Genomic DNA, 14455 nt, shown 5'->3' on the forward strand with positions numbered 1-14455 from the left:
GGCACGGTGGCGCAGCGGTAGAGTTGCTGCCTCTCAGCGCCAAAGACCCGGGATCAAACCTGACTACGAGTTGCTGCCTCTACGGAGTTTGTACGTTCACACCGTTTTCTCCGGGGGCTCCGCTTTCCTCCCACACTCCAAAGACGTACAGGTTTGTAGGCTAATTAGCTTTGGTAAAATGTAAATTGTCCTGTGTGTGTGCGTGTGTGTGTGTGTGTGCGTGTGTCTGTGCGTGTGTCTGTGTGTCACTGTGTGTGTGTCTGTGTGTCTGTGTGTGTGTCTGTGTTTGTGTGTGACTGTGTGTGTCTGTGTGTGTGTGTGTCTGTGTGTGTGTGTGTGCCTGTGTGTGTGTGTGTGCGCGTGTGACTGTGCGTGTGTCTGTGTGTGTGTGTGTGTGTCTGTGTGTGTGTGTCTGTGTGTGTGTGTCTGTGTGTGTGTGTGTGTGCCTGTGTGTGTGTGTGTGCGCGTGTGACTGTGCGTGTGTCTGTGTCTGTGTGTGCGTGTGACTGTGCGTGTGTCTGTGTCTGTGTGTGTGTGTGTGCCTGTGTGTGTGTGTGTGTGCGTGTGTCTGTGTGTGTGTGTGTGTGTCTGTGTGTGTGTGTCTGTGTGTGTGTGTGTGTGTGTGTGTGTGTCTGTGTGTGTGTGTGTGTGTGTGTGTGTGTGTGTCTGTGTGTGTGTGTGTGTGTGTCTGTGTGTGTGTGTCTGTGTGTGTGTGTGTGTGTGTGTGTGTGTGTCTGTGTGTGTGTGTGTCTGTGTGTGTGTGTCGGTGTGTGTCTGTGTGTGTGTGTCTGTGTCTGTGTGTGCGTGTGACTGTGCGTGTGTCTGTGTCTGCGTGTGTGTGTGTGTCTGTGTGTGTGTGTCTGTGTCTGTGTGTGCGTGTGACTGTGCGTGTATCTGTGTCTGCGTGTGTGTGTGTGTCTGTGTGTAGGATAGAGTTAGTGTGCGGGGTGATTGCTGGTCAGGGCAGGCCCAGTGGGCCAAAGGGCCCATTTCCGCACTGTTTCTCTATAGTAAAATCTAACGTAAAGCTCCTCCACAACACATTGCAAATCCTCTGGCAGTCAGGCAGCATGTATGGATCGGGTAGCGGCACAAAACAGCAACTAGTTAGGACAGAGTTGAGGAAAAACATTTTCATTAGGACTGAGATGGGGGAAAAACTTTTTTACCCAGAGAGTTGGGAATCTGTGGAATTCTCCACCACAGAAGGCAGTGGAGGCCAATTCACTGGATGTTTTCAAGAGAGAGTTAAATATGGCTGAAGATGGACACAAAAAGCTGGAGTAACTCAGCGGGTCAGGCTGCATCTCTGAAGAGAAGGAATGGGTGACGTTTCAGGTCGAGACCTTTCTTCCTTTTTAATTATGCGATGATTGATGGGGTGGAAGGTAAGGACTAGGGAGACTCTGTCTTGACTAGGGTGAGCGCAGGTGTTTGGCGAAACGATCGCCAAGCCTACGCTTGGTCTCACCGATGTAGATCAGCTGATATATAGAGCAGCGGATGCAATAGATGAGGTTGGAGGAGATACAGGTGAACCTCTGTCGGGTCCAACCTCTGGGTGGGAGGTAAAGCAACAAGTGTAGCAAGCAAGGGAAAATGCCCGGAGAGGGGGTGGTACGGGAGGGAAAGGTGGGAAGGGATGAATTGACAAGGGAGTTACGGAGGAAGCGGTCTCTGCGGAAAGCAGACAGGGGAGGAGATGGGAAGATGTGGCAAGTGGTGGGGTCACATTGGAAGTGGCGTAAATGACGGAGGATTACTTGTTGTACGTGTCGGCTGGTAGGGTGGAAGGTGAGGGCCAGGGGGACTCTGCCCTTGTTACGAGTGGGAAGGATGGGGAGAGAGGGCAGTGTTGCGGGGTTTGGAAGGGACCCTGGTGAGAGCCTCATCTATGGTAGGAGAGGGGAACCCCCGTTCTCTGAAGAATTAGGACATCTCCGATGCCCTGGTGTGGAACACCTCATCCTGGGAGCAGATAGAAACATAGAAACATAGAAAATAGGTGCAGGAGGAGGCCATTCGGCCCTTCGAGCCAGCACCGCCATTCATTGTGATCATGGCTGATCGTCCCCTATCAATAACCCGTGCCTGCCTTCTCCCCATATCCCTTGATGCGGTGTAGACGGAGGAATTGGCAGTAGGGGATGGAGTCCTTACAGGAAGCAGGGTGGGAAGAAGTGTAGTCCAGATAGCCATGGGAATCAGTAGGTTTATAGTGGATGACGGTCAGAAGTCTATCACCTGCGATGGAGGTAGTGAGGTCACGAAATGGTAGGAAAATGTCGGAAATGGTCCAGGTGCATTTGAGTAGGGAATGGAAGTTAGTGGTGAAATGGATGAAGTCAGTCAGTTGTGTGTGGGTGCAGGAGGAGGCACCAATGCAGTACCTGGATGTTAGTTTTCAGACTCCTGTACCTTCTTCCCCTTCGCAGATGTAAAATTAGAGGCAGTACACTTGGGACAGCACTGTGGCACAGTAGTAGAATTGCCGCTTTACAGCGACAGGTTCGATCCTGACTACGGGTGTTAAATAATGTTAAATAATGTTAAATAATGTTAAAATTGTACAAGGCATTGGTGAGACCAATTCTGGAGTATGGTGTACAATTTTGGTCGCCCAATTATAGGAAGGATGTCAACAAAATAGAGAGAGTACAGAGGAGATTTACTAGAATGTTGCCTGGGTTTCAACAACTAAGTTACAGAGAAAGGTTGAATAAGTTAGGTCTTTATTCTCTGGAGCGCAGAAGGTTAAGGGGGGACTTGATGGAGGTCTTTAAAATGATGAGAGGGACAGACAGAGTTGATGTGGACAAGCTTTTCCCTTTGAGAGTAGGGAAGATTCAAACAAGAGGACATTACTTCAGAATTAAGGGACAGAAGTTTAGGGGTAACATGAGGGGGAACTTCTTTACTCAGAGAGTGGTAGCTGTGTGGAATGAGCTTCCAGTGGAAGTGGTGGAGGCAGGTTCCATGGTATCATTTAAAAATAAATTGGATAGGCATATGGATGAGAAGGGAATGGAGGGTTATGGTATGAGTGCAGGCAGGTGGGACTAAGGGAAAATAATTGTTCGGCATGGACTTGTAGGGCCGAGATGGCCTGTTTCCGTGCTGTAATTGTTATATGGTTATATGGTTATATGGGTGCTGTCTTTATGGAGTTTGTACCTTCTCCCTGTGACCAGCCATGGGATGATCAGCCAAGATCACATTGAATGGCGGTACTGGCTCGAAGGGCCGAATGGCCTACTGCTGCACCTATTGTCTATTGACCATTTTTTTTGGGTGCTCCGGTTTCCTGCCTTTCAATCTGAAGGCTCCCGACCAGAAACGTCGCCTATCCTCTCTCCTCCAGAGATGCTGCCTATCCCGCCGAGTTACTCCAGCACCCTGTATCCACCTTACATCTAAACTCAGCATCTGCAGCTCCTTGTTTCTACCACTCGGAAGACCTTGCACTGACAGGGAACGGATTGAAATGAAATCGATTGTTAGAATTGGTCAACAACCTCGTTCCTTCTCAGCTGTTGCAACCATGTGTTTGCCAGGAAGCCAAATCGAGATAAAGTAGAAATTCTTCCCAAGCTAATGGTTGCAGGCTGGAACATTAAGCTAACCTGTCTATTGAACTGTCTCTCGGGGGAATAGATGGCTGTTAAAATGGACTGTTAAGTTATTTAATCCTTTTAACCTCTGAAAAATGGGCAGAGTCAAAATTACACTAGATGAGTACAGAGTAATGATTTTATCTCAAATGCCCAGATTATTGTCATGATTTAGACTCTTTTGGGATGGTTCTGGAGCACACTTAAAAGGCTTTATTTAACCTCTGCTTATTGCAAAATTGCCACCTCTGCCTGGCTGATATATTCTGTCCAGGCCCTTCATAAAATAACTCAATTCATTACTTTTCAGCTTGCCTCCAGCAATCAGGCTTGGATAGAGTGTGCAAGAAAGAACTGCAGATGCTGGTTTAAATCAAAGGTAGACACAAAATGCTGGAGTAACTCAGCGGGACAGGCAGCACCTCTGGAGAGAAGGAATGGGTGACGTTTGGGGTCGAGACCCTTCTTCAGACCGATCGATGGGTGACGTTTCGGGTTGAGACCCTTCTTCAGACTGATGTGGAGAGGATGTTTCCACTAGTGGGAGAGTCTAGGACTAGAGGTCACAGCCTCAGAATTAAAGGACGTTCTTTTAGGAAGGAGATGAGGAGGAATTTCTTCAGCAGAGGGTGGTGAATCTGTGGAACTCTTTGCAACAGAAGGTGGTGGAGGCCAAGTCAGTGGATATATTTAAGGCAAAAAGAGATAGACTCTTGATTGATATGGGTGTCAGAAGTTATGGGGAGAAGGCGGGAGAGATAGATCAGCCATGATTGACTTGATGTAGACCTGATGGGCCGAATGGCCTAATTCTGTTCCTATCACTTACATGAACTTCTTCTTTTTCTTCTTGCGTATGGCGTGCACAGCCTAAAGTTGTAGGACAACTTGTTCTATTTGATCTTATTTGATTGCGCACGCCAGGTTGATTGCATTCGTTGAAACAGGGCGGACCACGTGAAGGTCGCAATCTCCCATCCCCCTATATGAGCTTATGAGTCAGGACACCCAATTTACTTAAATCGAGAATGCAGATTGCGTTCAGCACTAACGCAAGCTTGGGATCGCAATCGACAGTCGATAACCGCAAGACCGCCCAACAAGGATGAGAATAAACAATAGAAACATAGAAAATAGGTGCAGGAGGAGGCCTTTCGGCCCTTCAAGCCAGCACCACCATTCATTGTGATCATGGCTGATCGCCCCCTATCAATAACCCGTGCCTGCCTTCTCCCCATATCCCTTGATTCCACTAGCCCCTAGAGCTATATCTAACTCTCTCTTAAATCCATCCAGTGATTTGGCCTCCACTGCCCTCTGTGGCAGGGATTTCCACAAATTCACAACTCTCTGGGTGAAAAAGTTTTTTATCACCTCAGTCTTAAATGGCCTCCCCTTTATTCTAAGACTGTGGCCCCTGGTTCTGGAATCGCCCAACATTGGGAACATTTTTCCTGCATCTAGCTTGTACAGTCCTTTTATAATTTTATATGAAGCCTAGTCGTTTCAATCTTTCCTCATATGACAGTCCCGCCATCCCAGGGATCAATCTCTTAAACCTACGCTGCACTGCCTCAATCACAAGGATGTCCTTCCTCAAATTAGGAGACCAAAACTGTACACAATACTCCAGATGTGGTCTCACCAGAGCCCTATACAACTGCTGAAGAACCTCTCTACTCCTATACTGAAATCCTCTTGTTATGAAGGCCAACATTCTATTAGCTTTCTTCACTGCCTGCTGTACCTGTAAGCCAATAGACAATAGAATAGACAATAGAATATAACAGCAGCTTGAATTTATATAACACCTTTAACATAATGAAAAACAAATGCTCCACAAGGAACTCCTACAGAGATTCTAACTTACACACAATCGGGCGAGACAGATTAACAGCGGAAAACAAAGTACTGGAGTGCCAGACAGCATCTGTGGAGGGAAATGGATTAATAACATTTTGGTGTCATTTAGTTTAACATTTAGGTTTAGTTTAGATTAATCCATTTCCCTCCACAGGTGGTGTCTGGCACTCCAGCACTCTCTTTTTTGCTGGTCGGTGCGGATTCTGTGGGCCGAAGGGCCTCTTTCTGTGCTGGTTCTCTAAACTAAACTAAGCTTGGCAGTTGTACAGGGGAAGAAGACTTCCCGAAAATTAAACTCAACTAATCAGCGGGGAAACAGGCCCTTCGGCCCACCGTGTCCGCACCGACCAGCGATCCCCGTACGCTTACACTATCCTATACACACCAGGGACAATTTACATTTACACCAAGCCTACAATTTGGATTAGGATTCCTCTGGTCAAAGGGGAAAAATGCAGGTAAAGGGAGGGGAAGATAAACGCCACACTATGTCTTTTGCTTCTCTTCTGGCTCGGCTAACAATCCTGCTCAGGTGGACAGAACCTACCCCGCCCACTCATACTCAATGGCTGACAGATATTATGTCCTGCCTAAAGCTCGAGAAAATCAGGTACTCACTTCAACATTCAAATGGAAGGTTTCAGAAAGCGTAGGAACCTTTTTTTAAATGCATTCCAGACTTTATAAATGCCTGATCATCAAGCACAGTTTAACACCTTAACAGTCTACCCATTCATTTATCGTGGATTATTGTTGTGACAGGCTGATATTTACATATGTTAACTGGCAGTGACTGGGGAGGGATTATTTTTGGTATCTCATTTTTCTTTTCTTTTTGTTGTCTTGTTATATGTTAGCATAAGTTGTGTTTCATTTATTCTTTTCGTACACTCTGTCTGTAACAAATAGACAACTTTGCACTTTGTTATGTCCTGAAAACGAAATAAAAAAGATTTTGATTTAAAAAAAGAGAGGGGAAGGGTTAGGGTAACAATGACAAGAGATAAGACATTGTACAAGACATTAGTGAGGTGAACGGCAATATCTGCAAAATCTTTTGCTTACAACACAGACATGCTGGCTCCAAGGAGAGCTGTACCATAAATCCCATCCTTCATTCCAGGTTCTTTAGTGTCCGTCGATTCTTTAGTTTAGTTTAGAGATACGCAACGGAAACCGGGCCTTCCACCGAGTCTGCGCCGACCAGCAATCCCCGCACACTAACACTATCCGACACGCACTAGGGCCAATTTACATTTGTACCAAGCCAATTAATCTACAAACCAGTATGTCTTTGGAGTGTGGGAGGAAAGCGGAGATCCTGGAGAAAACCCACGCTGGTCACGCGGTGAATGTACAAACTACAGACAGCACCCGTAGTCAGAATGGAACCCGGGTCTCTAGCGCTGTGAGGCAGCAACTCTACCGCTGCGACACTGTGCCACCCTCTTTAAAGAATTACAATTAAAAAATACAATTACAACATAATGCTGCAGATTTTCTTCTGATCGGATCAGGAACAAGATTAAGTGAAGCTCTGACACGGCAATGATTCAGTCAAGGAGATTGGGGAACCATTTTTTTTTAAAAAGTGTGCCGGAGTTAAAGAGACACAGAACTTACAGCACAAAAACAGGCCATTTGGTCATATCGTCCATGCTAAGCAAGTTGGCATTCTGGGCTCGTCCTAATTGCCAGCATTTGGTCCATAGCTCCCTAAATCCTTCCTACCCATATATCTGTCCAAATGTCATTAAAAAGTAATTCCGATGTAACTGTCTTGTCATAATTACCATATAACATAATAGACTTTTCACATTGTGCTGTTGAATTGGCCAAGTTCTAAATGCGTGTTCTAAATAAAGTCGTTTGGCAAAATTGAAGCCTGTTAGTCAGCTGTTAACATGAAGTCATTTTAAAATCTGACCGCAATCATGAATTATATCCGAATTACACACGGGCAGAGGAGATTGGTTTAATGGGCCTGTCCCACTTAGGTGATTTTTTTAGGCAACTACAGGCGACTAGTTTGTCGCCACATGTTCGCCGGGAGTCGTCTCCTCAGTCGCGCAAAAAGTCGTAGCGTCTTTCTGGTCGCCGCTAAATTTTCAACGTGTTGAAAACATTTTCGGCGACAGTAGGTTTGACGCCAATGAGCGTAGCTTGACTTCTCCTGACGTCGGTTGTCGCCAGGATGACGTCAGCTGTCACCAGGATGATTCTCGGCGACCTGCTACGACTACCACAGCCGCCGGCAGTTGTAGTCGAAAAACATTGTCGCCAAGTGGGACAGGCCCATAACTTGGCATCATATTCGGGCATGGGTTTGGTGGGCTGAAGGACCTGTTTCTGTGCTGCACTGTCCTGCCGAGTGTGTAGGCCCGAGTGTGTAAGATAGTGTAAGTGTGCGGGGATTGCTGGCCGGCACGGGCTCGGTGGGCCGAAGGGCCTGTTTCCACGCTGTATCTGCAAACTAAACTATGTCGGTCTATTTGTTTGGAGCATTTGGAGCATTTGCAGCTTTTCAGTTACCAAGGCAATGTCAGATTTCTGAAGAAGGGTCCCAACCAGAAATGTCACCTGTTCATATCCTCCATGGATGTTGCCTGACCCGCTGAGTTAGTTTAGACTTTAGTCTTCCATGGAGTGGTACAGCGTGGAAACAGGCCCTTCAGCCCAACTTGCCCACACCGACCAACATGTCCCGTCTGCACTAGTCCCACCTGCTCGAGTTTGGCTTATATCCCTCTAAACCCATCCTATCCTTGCAGCTACAGCCCCTTAAGTGTTACACCAGCAATCATTTCCAGCATTGAAATAACTTCCTCTTTCTTCTTCTGCCGTCTTGCTTTACATTGGCGTTCTTCTTTAAATAGTTCATGCGAGAACAGGCGCAATTTAAAAAAACACAGAAAAATATTGATATGAGCAAATCAGCAATTATACTAAATTACTAAAATATTACCCCTGCAATAATAATAATAATAATGGATGGGATTTATATAGCGCCTTTCTAATGCTCAAGGCGCTTTACATCGCATTATTCATTCACTCCTCAGTCACACTCGGTGGTGGTAAGCTACTTCTGTAGCCACAGCTGCCCTGGGGCAGACTGATGGAAGCGTGGCTGCCAATCTGCGCCTACGGCCCCTCCGACCACCACCAATCACTCACACACATTCACACACATTCACACACAGGCAAAGGTGGGTGAAGTGTCTTGCCCAAGGACACAACGACAGTATGCACTCCAAGCGGGATTCGAACCGGCTACCTTCCGGTTGCCAGCCGAACACTTAGCCCATTGTGCCATCTGTCGTCCCAATCAGCCGACAATGTCCTAATTTTATCTGTCAGATGCTGGCAGCTAAAGCAAACTATTTTATTGGGCTGCACAATATTGTTACCAGTCATAGTTGGAAATGAAATACAATTTAGTTTTAGATGCAGAGCGGAAACAGGCCCTTTGGCCCACCGGGTCTGCACCGCATTTTAACACTATCCTACACACACACACACACACACACGGGACGATTTACACTTATACCAAGCCAATTAACTTACAAACCTGCACGTCTTTGGAGTATGGGGGGAATCCGAAGATCTCGGAGAAAACACATGCAGGTCACGGGGAGAATGTACAAAGTCCGTACAGACAAGCTCCCATAGTCGGGATCGAACCCGGGTCTCTGGTGCTGCAAGCGCTGAAAGGCAGCAACTACCGCTGCACCACTGTGCCGCCCCAATTTGTTGCCATTGAGGTGAAGGCCAAACAGGAGTGATTGGACCCGTGGGAAAGGTTAGCTAAAGGTCATCTTAGATAAGCGAAAAAATGTGAATGCACATGGAAACTATAGATAGATTCAAATAGAATCATAGAAACATAGACAATAGGTGCAGGAGTACGCCATTCGGCCCTTCGAGCCTGCACCGCCATTCAATATGATCATGGATGATCATCCTGTACCTGCCTTCTCTCCATACCCCCTGATTCCCTTTAGCCACAATGGCCACATCTAACTCCCTCTTAAATATATCCAATGAACTGGCCTCAACTACCTTCTGTGGCAGAGAATTCCACAGATTCACCACTCTCTGTGTAAAAAATGTGTTTCTCATCTCGGTCCTAAACGACTTCCCCCTTATCCTTAAACTGTGACCCCTTGTTCTGAACTTCCCCAACATCGGGAATAATCTTCCTGCATCTAGCCTGTCCAACCCCTTAAGAATTTTGTACGTTTCTATAAGATCCCCCCTCAATCTTCTAAATTCTAGCGAGTACAAGCCGAGTACAAAAAGCTGGAGTGACTCATGGGGACAGGCAGCATCTCTGGAGAGAAGGAATGGGTGACGTTTCGGGTCGAGACCCTTCCTCAGACTCCGTCTTGACCCGAAACTTCACCCATTCCTTCCCTCCAGAGATGCTGCCAGACCAACTATATGTGGACCCATTAATCAGTGATTGAATAGGCTGCTCATGTGTTAGTCCAGGGAGAGAGACAGATTTGTTGATGTTTTGAACGATGATAGAAACATAGAAATGTAGAAAATAGGTGCAGGAGTAGGCCATTCGGCCCTTCGAGCCTGCACCGCCATTCAATATGATCATGGCTGATCATCCAACTCAGTATCCTGTACCTGCCTTCTCTCCATACCCCCTGATCCCTTTAGCCACAAGGGCCACATCTAACTCCCTCTTAAATATAGCCAATGAACTGGCCTCAACTACCTTCTGTGGCAGAGAATTCCACAGATTCACCATTCACCAAATGTTTTTCTCATCTCGGTCCTAAAAGATCTCCCCCTTATCCTTAAACTGTGACCCCTTGTTCTGGACTTCCCCAACATCGGGAACAATCTTCCTGCATCTAGCCTGTCCAACCAAAGAAGTCTGAAGAAGGGTTTCGGCCCGAAACGTCGCCTATTTCCTTCGCTCCATAGATGCTGCTGCACCCGCTGAGTTTCCCCAGCAATTTTGTGTACCTTCGATATTCCAGCATCTGCAGTTCCCTTTTGAACCCTTAAGAATTTTGTAAGTTTCTATAAGATCCCCCCCTCAATCTTGATAATAAAGCCAGTAAAGTTCAATCAAGGATCGTCTGAGGGTCACCAATGAGGTCGAAGATAGTAGTTCAGGACTGCACTCTGGTTGTGGTAGGATGATTCAATTGCCCGATAACAGTTGAGAAGAAACTGTCCCCGAATCTGGAGGTGTGCATTTTAACACTTCTATACCTTTTGCCCGATGGGAGAGGGGAGAAAAGGGTCGAGATGGCCTGTTTCCGTGCTGTAATTGTTATATGGTTATATGGTTATAGGGTGGCTGGGGTGCGACTCATCCTTGATTATGCTGCTGGCCTTGCGGAGAGAGCACAAGGTATAAATGGAATCAATGGAAGTGAGGTTGAGTTCAGTTCAAGATCAAGTCCAACTAAAGATGATCTGAGGGTCTCAAATGAAGTAGAAGGCAGCTCAGGACCGCTCTCTAGTTGGCGACAGGATGGTTCAACAAAAAGTCAGATAAAATGTTTAAAATACATCTCAAATTGAATCAGAGGTTCCTCATATTTAGTCTGCTCTCCAGGGATTTCATTATCAAAAGAAACATCTTGCCAAAATTCATTATAAACTCCTCACAAAATCTTCAAAATCTTAAACTGAATAGGCTCCATTCTCTCATTTTTCAAAGAAAAACAATTGCTTTAATTCAAATTAATGCAATTTAAATAAGTGCATTTGCAACTTGATATGTACTCATCGCTATCCCAGTAGAAGGGAAGGGAAGGCAAATAATTTCAACCCATCTTCCCCAGAGGTAGGCCAGGCCAGATCATTACCATCAGCTAATAAACGGAACCAAAATGGAATAATAAAGATAATCTCCAGTTGTCTACTTAGAGCTCTTCAGCTTAGCGAGCCATTTAATAGGGTGGTGTTCAAAGCACTAGGTTTTAAATGGAGCCAATGTTCTAGAGGGTTTTTGCAGATGGAAGAACTGATGGTCTAAAGCAGTGATTCCCAACCTGGGGCCATGGCAAATTTCAGTGGTGGGGCACAGAAAGATTTTGAAATTTAGGGGGCCACAGGTTCAATGAAGGGGCCACAGAGCTACCATCCTGTTGCATCCTAAATTTCAGTTCTAATAAATTTAAATCTTTGTAGTTGAAATATTTTTGATGTTTGTGGAATAGAATATAAGAGAATATATGTGCAATTAATAGACACTGATATTTTTAATGGAAGGTATTATAATATTGAAGTACTTTTTTTCCACTAATAATGTCAGGGGGGGGGGGGGGGGGGGGGGGCACAGAAAAATTAAAAGATCGCAAGGGGTCCATGAGCTAAAAAAGGATGATCAGCCATGATCATATTGAATGGCGGTGCAGGCTCGAAGGGCCGAATGGCCTACTCCTGCACCTATTTTCTATGTTTCTATGTTGGCAACCACTGGTCTAAATATGAATTCTCAATCAAGCACCATTGGTAGGATCTAAAATGAAAGATTATAGAAGATTCAATGTTTATTTGGTATATGCACTGGGATAAGAAACAATGAAATTCTTACTCGCTTCACATGAAAAGCAACGCCACAACAGATAAAGATACATTAAACATTAATACAATAAACTATCAGTTACACTAGGCAAACCGGACCATAAGTGGCGGAAGCCAAAATATGTAATACAACCCAAGTACTGCAAAGTCCGCAACTGTAATGGCGGGATGGTGGGACTGTCATATGCTGAGAGAGTGGAGCGGCTGGGCTTGTACACTCTGGAGTTTAGAAGGATGAGAAGGCATCTCATTGAAACATATAAGATTGTTAAGAACTTGGACACACGCTAGAGGCAGGAAACATGTTCCTGATGTTGGGGGAGACCAGAACCAGGGGGCCACAGTTTAAGAAGAAGGGGTAAGCCATTTAGAACGGAGACAAGGAAACACTTTTTCTCACAGAGAGTGGTGAGTCTGTGGAATTCTCTGCCTCAAGAGGGCGGTGGAGTCAGGGGACATGAGGAGAAGGCAGGAACGGGGTACTAATTGGGGTTGATCAACCATGATCACATTGAATGGCGGTGCTGGCTCGAAGGGCCGAATGGCCTACTCCTGCACCTATTGTCTATCGTCTATTGTACAATGCTGGGAGGTCACGTCGCAGTTGGACACGACGTTGGTGAGGCCGCATTTAGAGTATTGTCTTCAGTTCTGGGCACCGTGTTATAGGAAAGATGTTGGCCAGTTGGAAAGGGTAGAGAGAAGATTTACAACGATGTTGCCAGGACTAGAGGGAGAGGTTGGGTAGAGCTACAGTGAGAGGTTGAGTAGGCTGGGACTCTATTCCTTGGAGTGCAGGAGGATGGGGGGGGGGGGGGGGGGGGAGGTGGTGATCTTATAGAGGTGTGTAAAATCATGAGAGGAATAGATCCGAATAGATTTCTTGCCCACAGTTATCCCAGCATTTAAGAAGCAGTTGAGCAGGTACATAGATAGGTTTGGAGGGATATGGACCAAACGCAGGCAGGTGCGACAAGCGTAGCTTGGACATGTTGGTCGGTGTGGGCAAGTAGGGCCGAAGGGCCTGTTTCCACACTGTATCACTCTTTGACTATGACTGGAATGTATAAATGCTGAGAATGACTGACAAGGTTATATATATATATATATATATATATATATATATATATATATATATGTAGTGTGTGTGTGTGTGTGTATATATATATATATACACATACACACATATACATATATACATATATACACATATACATACACACACACATACACACATACACACACACATATATATGGCGACGTGCGTTTATATATAACTTATTATTCCGAATTCATTTTGGGGGAAAAAAGGTTCCAATTGATTTGACCCATCTACATTCGCATGAATTCTGCTTTAGATTATGCAGTCCCTTCTCATTTCAAACAGGTTGTAAATTTGACCAGAAATTAGGTGTTCATTCATATTTAAGACCTTGTAGTAGGTTGCTCACCCATTGTTATTGGTTCATTAATGTGACATTTACCAAGATACAGTGAAAAGCTTTTGTTCACGAGCTATCCAAGTTAATCAACTCATGATGGGAAAACTATCGGGCCCTGCACAAGTAAAACAGGTAATACAGAGAGAAAACTAGCAGAGTACTGATATCATTAACCGCATTGCCCGGTGGGGGGGAGAGATTTGTTGGTGGGGGCGCCACGAGTTGGCTGTGTTCCTTATTTTGACTTTTATTGGGGGGGTTTTGATGTGTCTAAATGTTAGATTAGGTGTCTCTTGGTGTGTGTGTGTGTGGGGGGGGGGGGGGGGGGGGAGGGGGGGAACCGATTTTGGACGGAGAGGCGACTTTTTCCATGTGGTCTCCCTCGCGGCCCAACAGCATGGATTGGAGCGGCTTTTCCCGGAGTCGGACATCAGCAGCGGGCGCAGCATGGACTTTTCCCATCGCAGAGCAGGCGAACACTTGCTGGAGGTCGCCAGAGAGGAGTGCTCCGATCGCTGGCCCGCGGAATGTTACATCCTGAAGCGGCGGTCTGTGGAGCTTCTAGCCGCGGACGTGGCGTGGACTTCCCATCCGGCGTCTGGGATCCCTTGCCGGGGATCGCTGGAGAAAAGCTCCGACCGCCGGCCTGCGGCCTATAACATCCTGAAGCCGCGGTCTCCGGTAGGAAAGTGCCGATTCGGGCACTCCAAGCGTTTGACGGTCCTGACGTCAGAGGTTTGATCATCCCGACGAGAGGGCCTGTACATTGGGCCGTCCGTAGCGGGACTACAGAGGGTTTTTGGCCCCGACCACGGATGAACAAAGGAGGAGGACTGACTGAACTTTGTTGCACAGTGAAGATTGCTGTGGTGGATGTTTGTGTTAAATTCTATTGGGTATTGTGTGCTCTGTTGAAGTGTATCGCTGCTGGCAAATTCATTTCACTGCACCTTCGGATGCATGTGAGGAATAAAATTGACT

At 46.1% G+C, this 14455-nt stretch overlaps 1 long non-coding RNA gene across 1 annotated transcript; it reads right to left on the reverse strand.

Annotated features, from left to right (window-relative positions):
- Nucleotides 1-285: 285 nt before the first annotated feature.
- Nucleotides 286-13697, reverse strand: LOC116980899. Its single transcript, XR_004414087.1, has 3 exons — nt 13418-13697; nt 5347-5349; nt 286-296 (listed from the first exon to the last, which is right to left on the reverse strand). It is a non-coding gene; the product is annotated as an uncharacterized LOC116980899 (long non-coding RNA).
- Between the last annotated feature and the right edge of the window lie 758 nt (nt 13698-14455).

Source organism: Amblyraja radiata, chromosome 14 (genome assembly GCF_010909765.2).
Source record: "Amblyraja radiata isolate CabotCenter1 chromosome 14, sAmbRad1.1.pri, whole genome shotgun sequence".
Taxonomy (NCBI): domain Eukaryota; kingdom Metazoa; phylum Chordata; class Chondrichthyes; order Rajiformes; family Rajidae; genus Amblyraja; species Amblyraja radiata.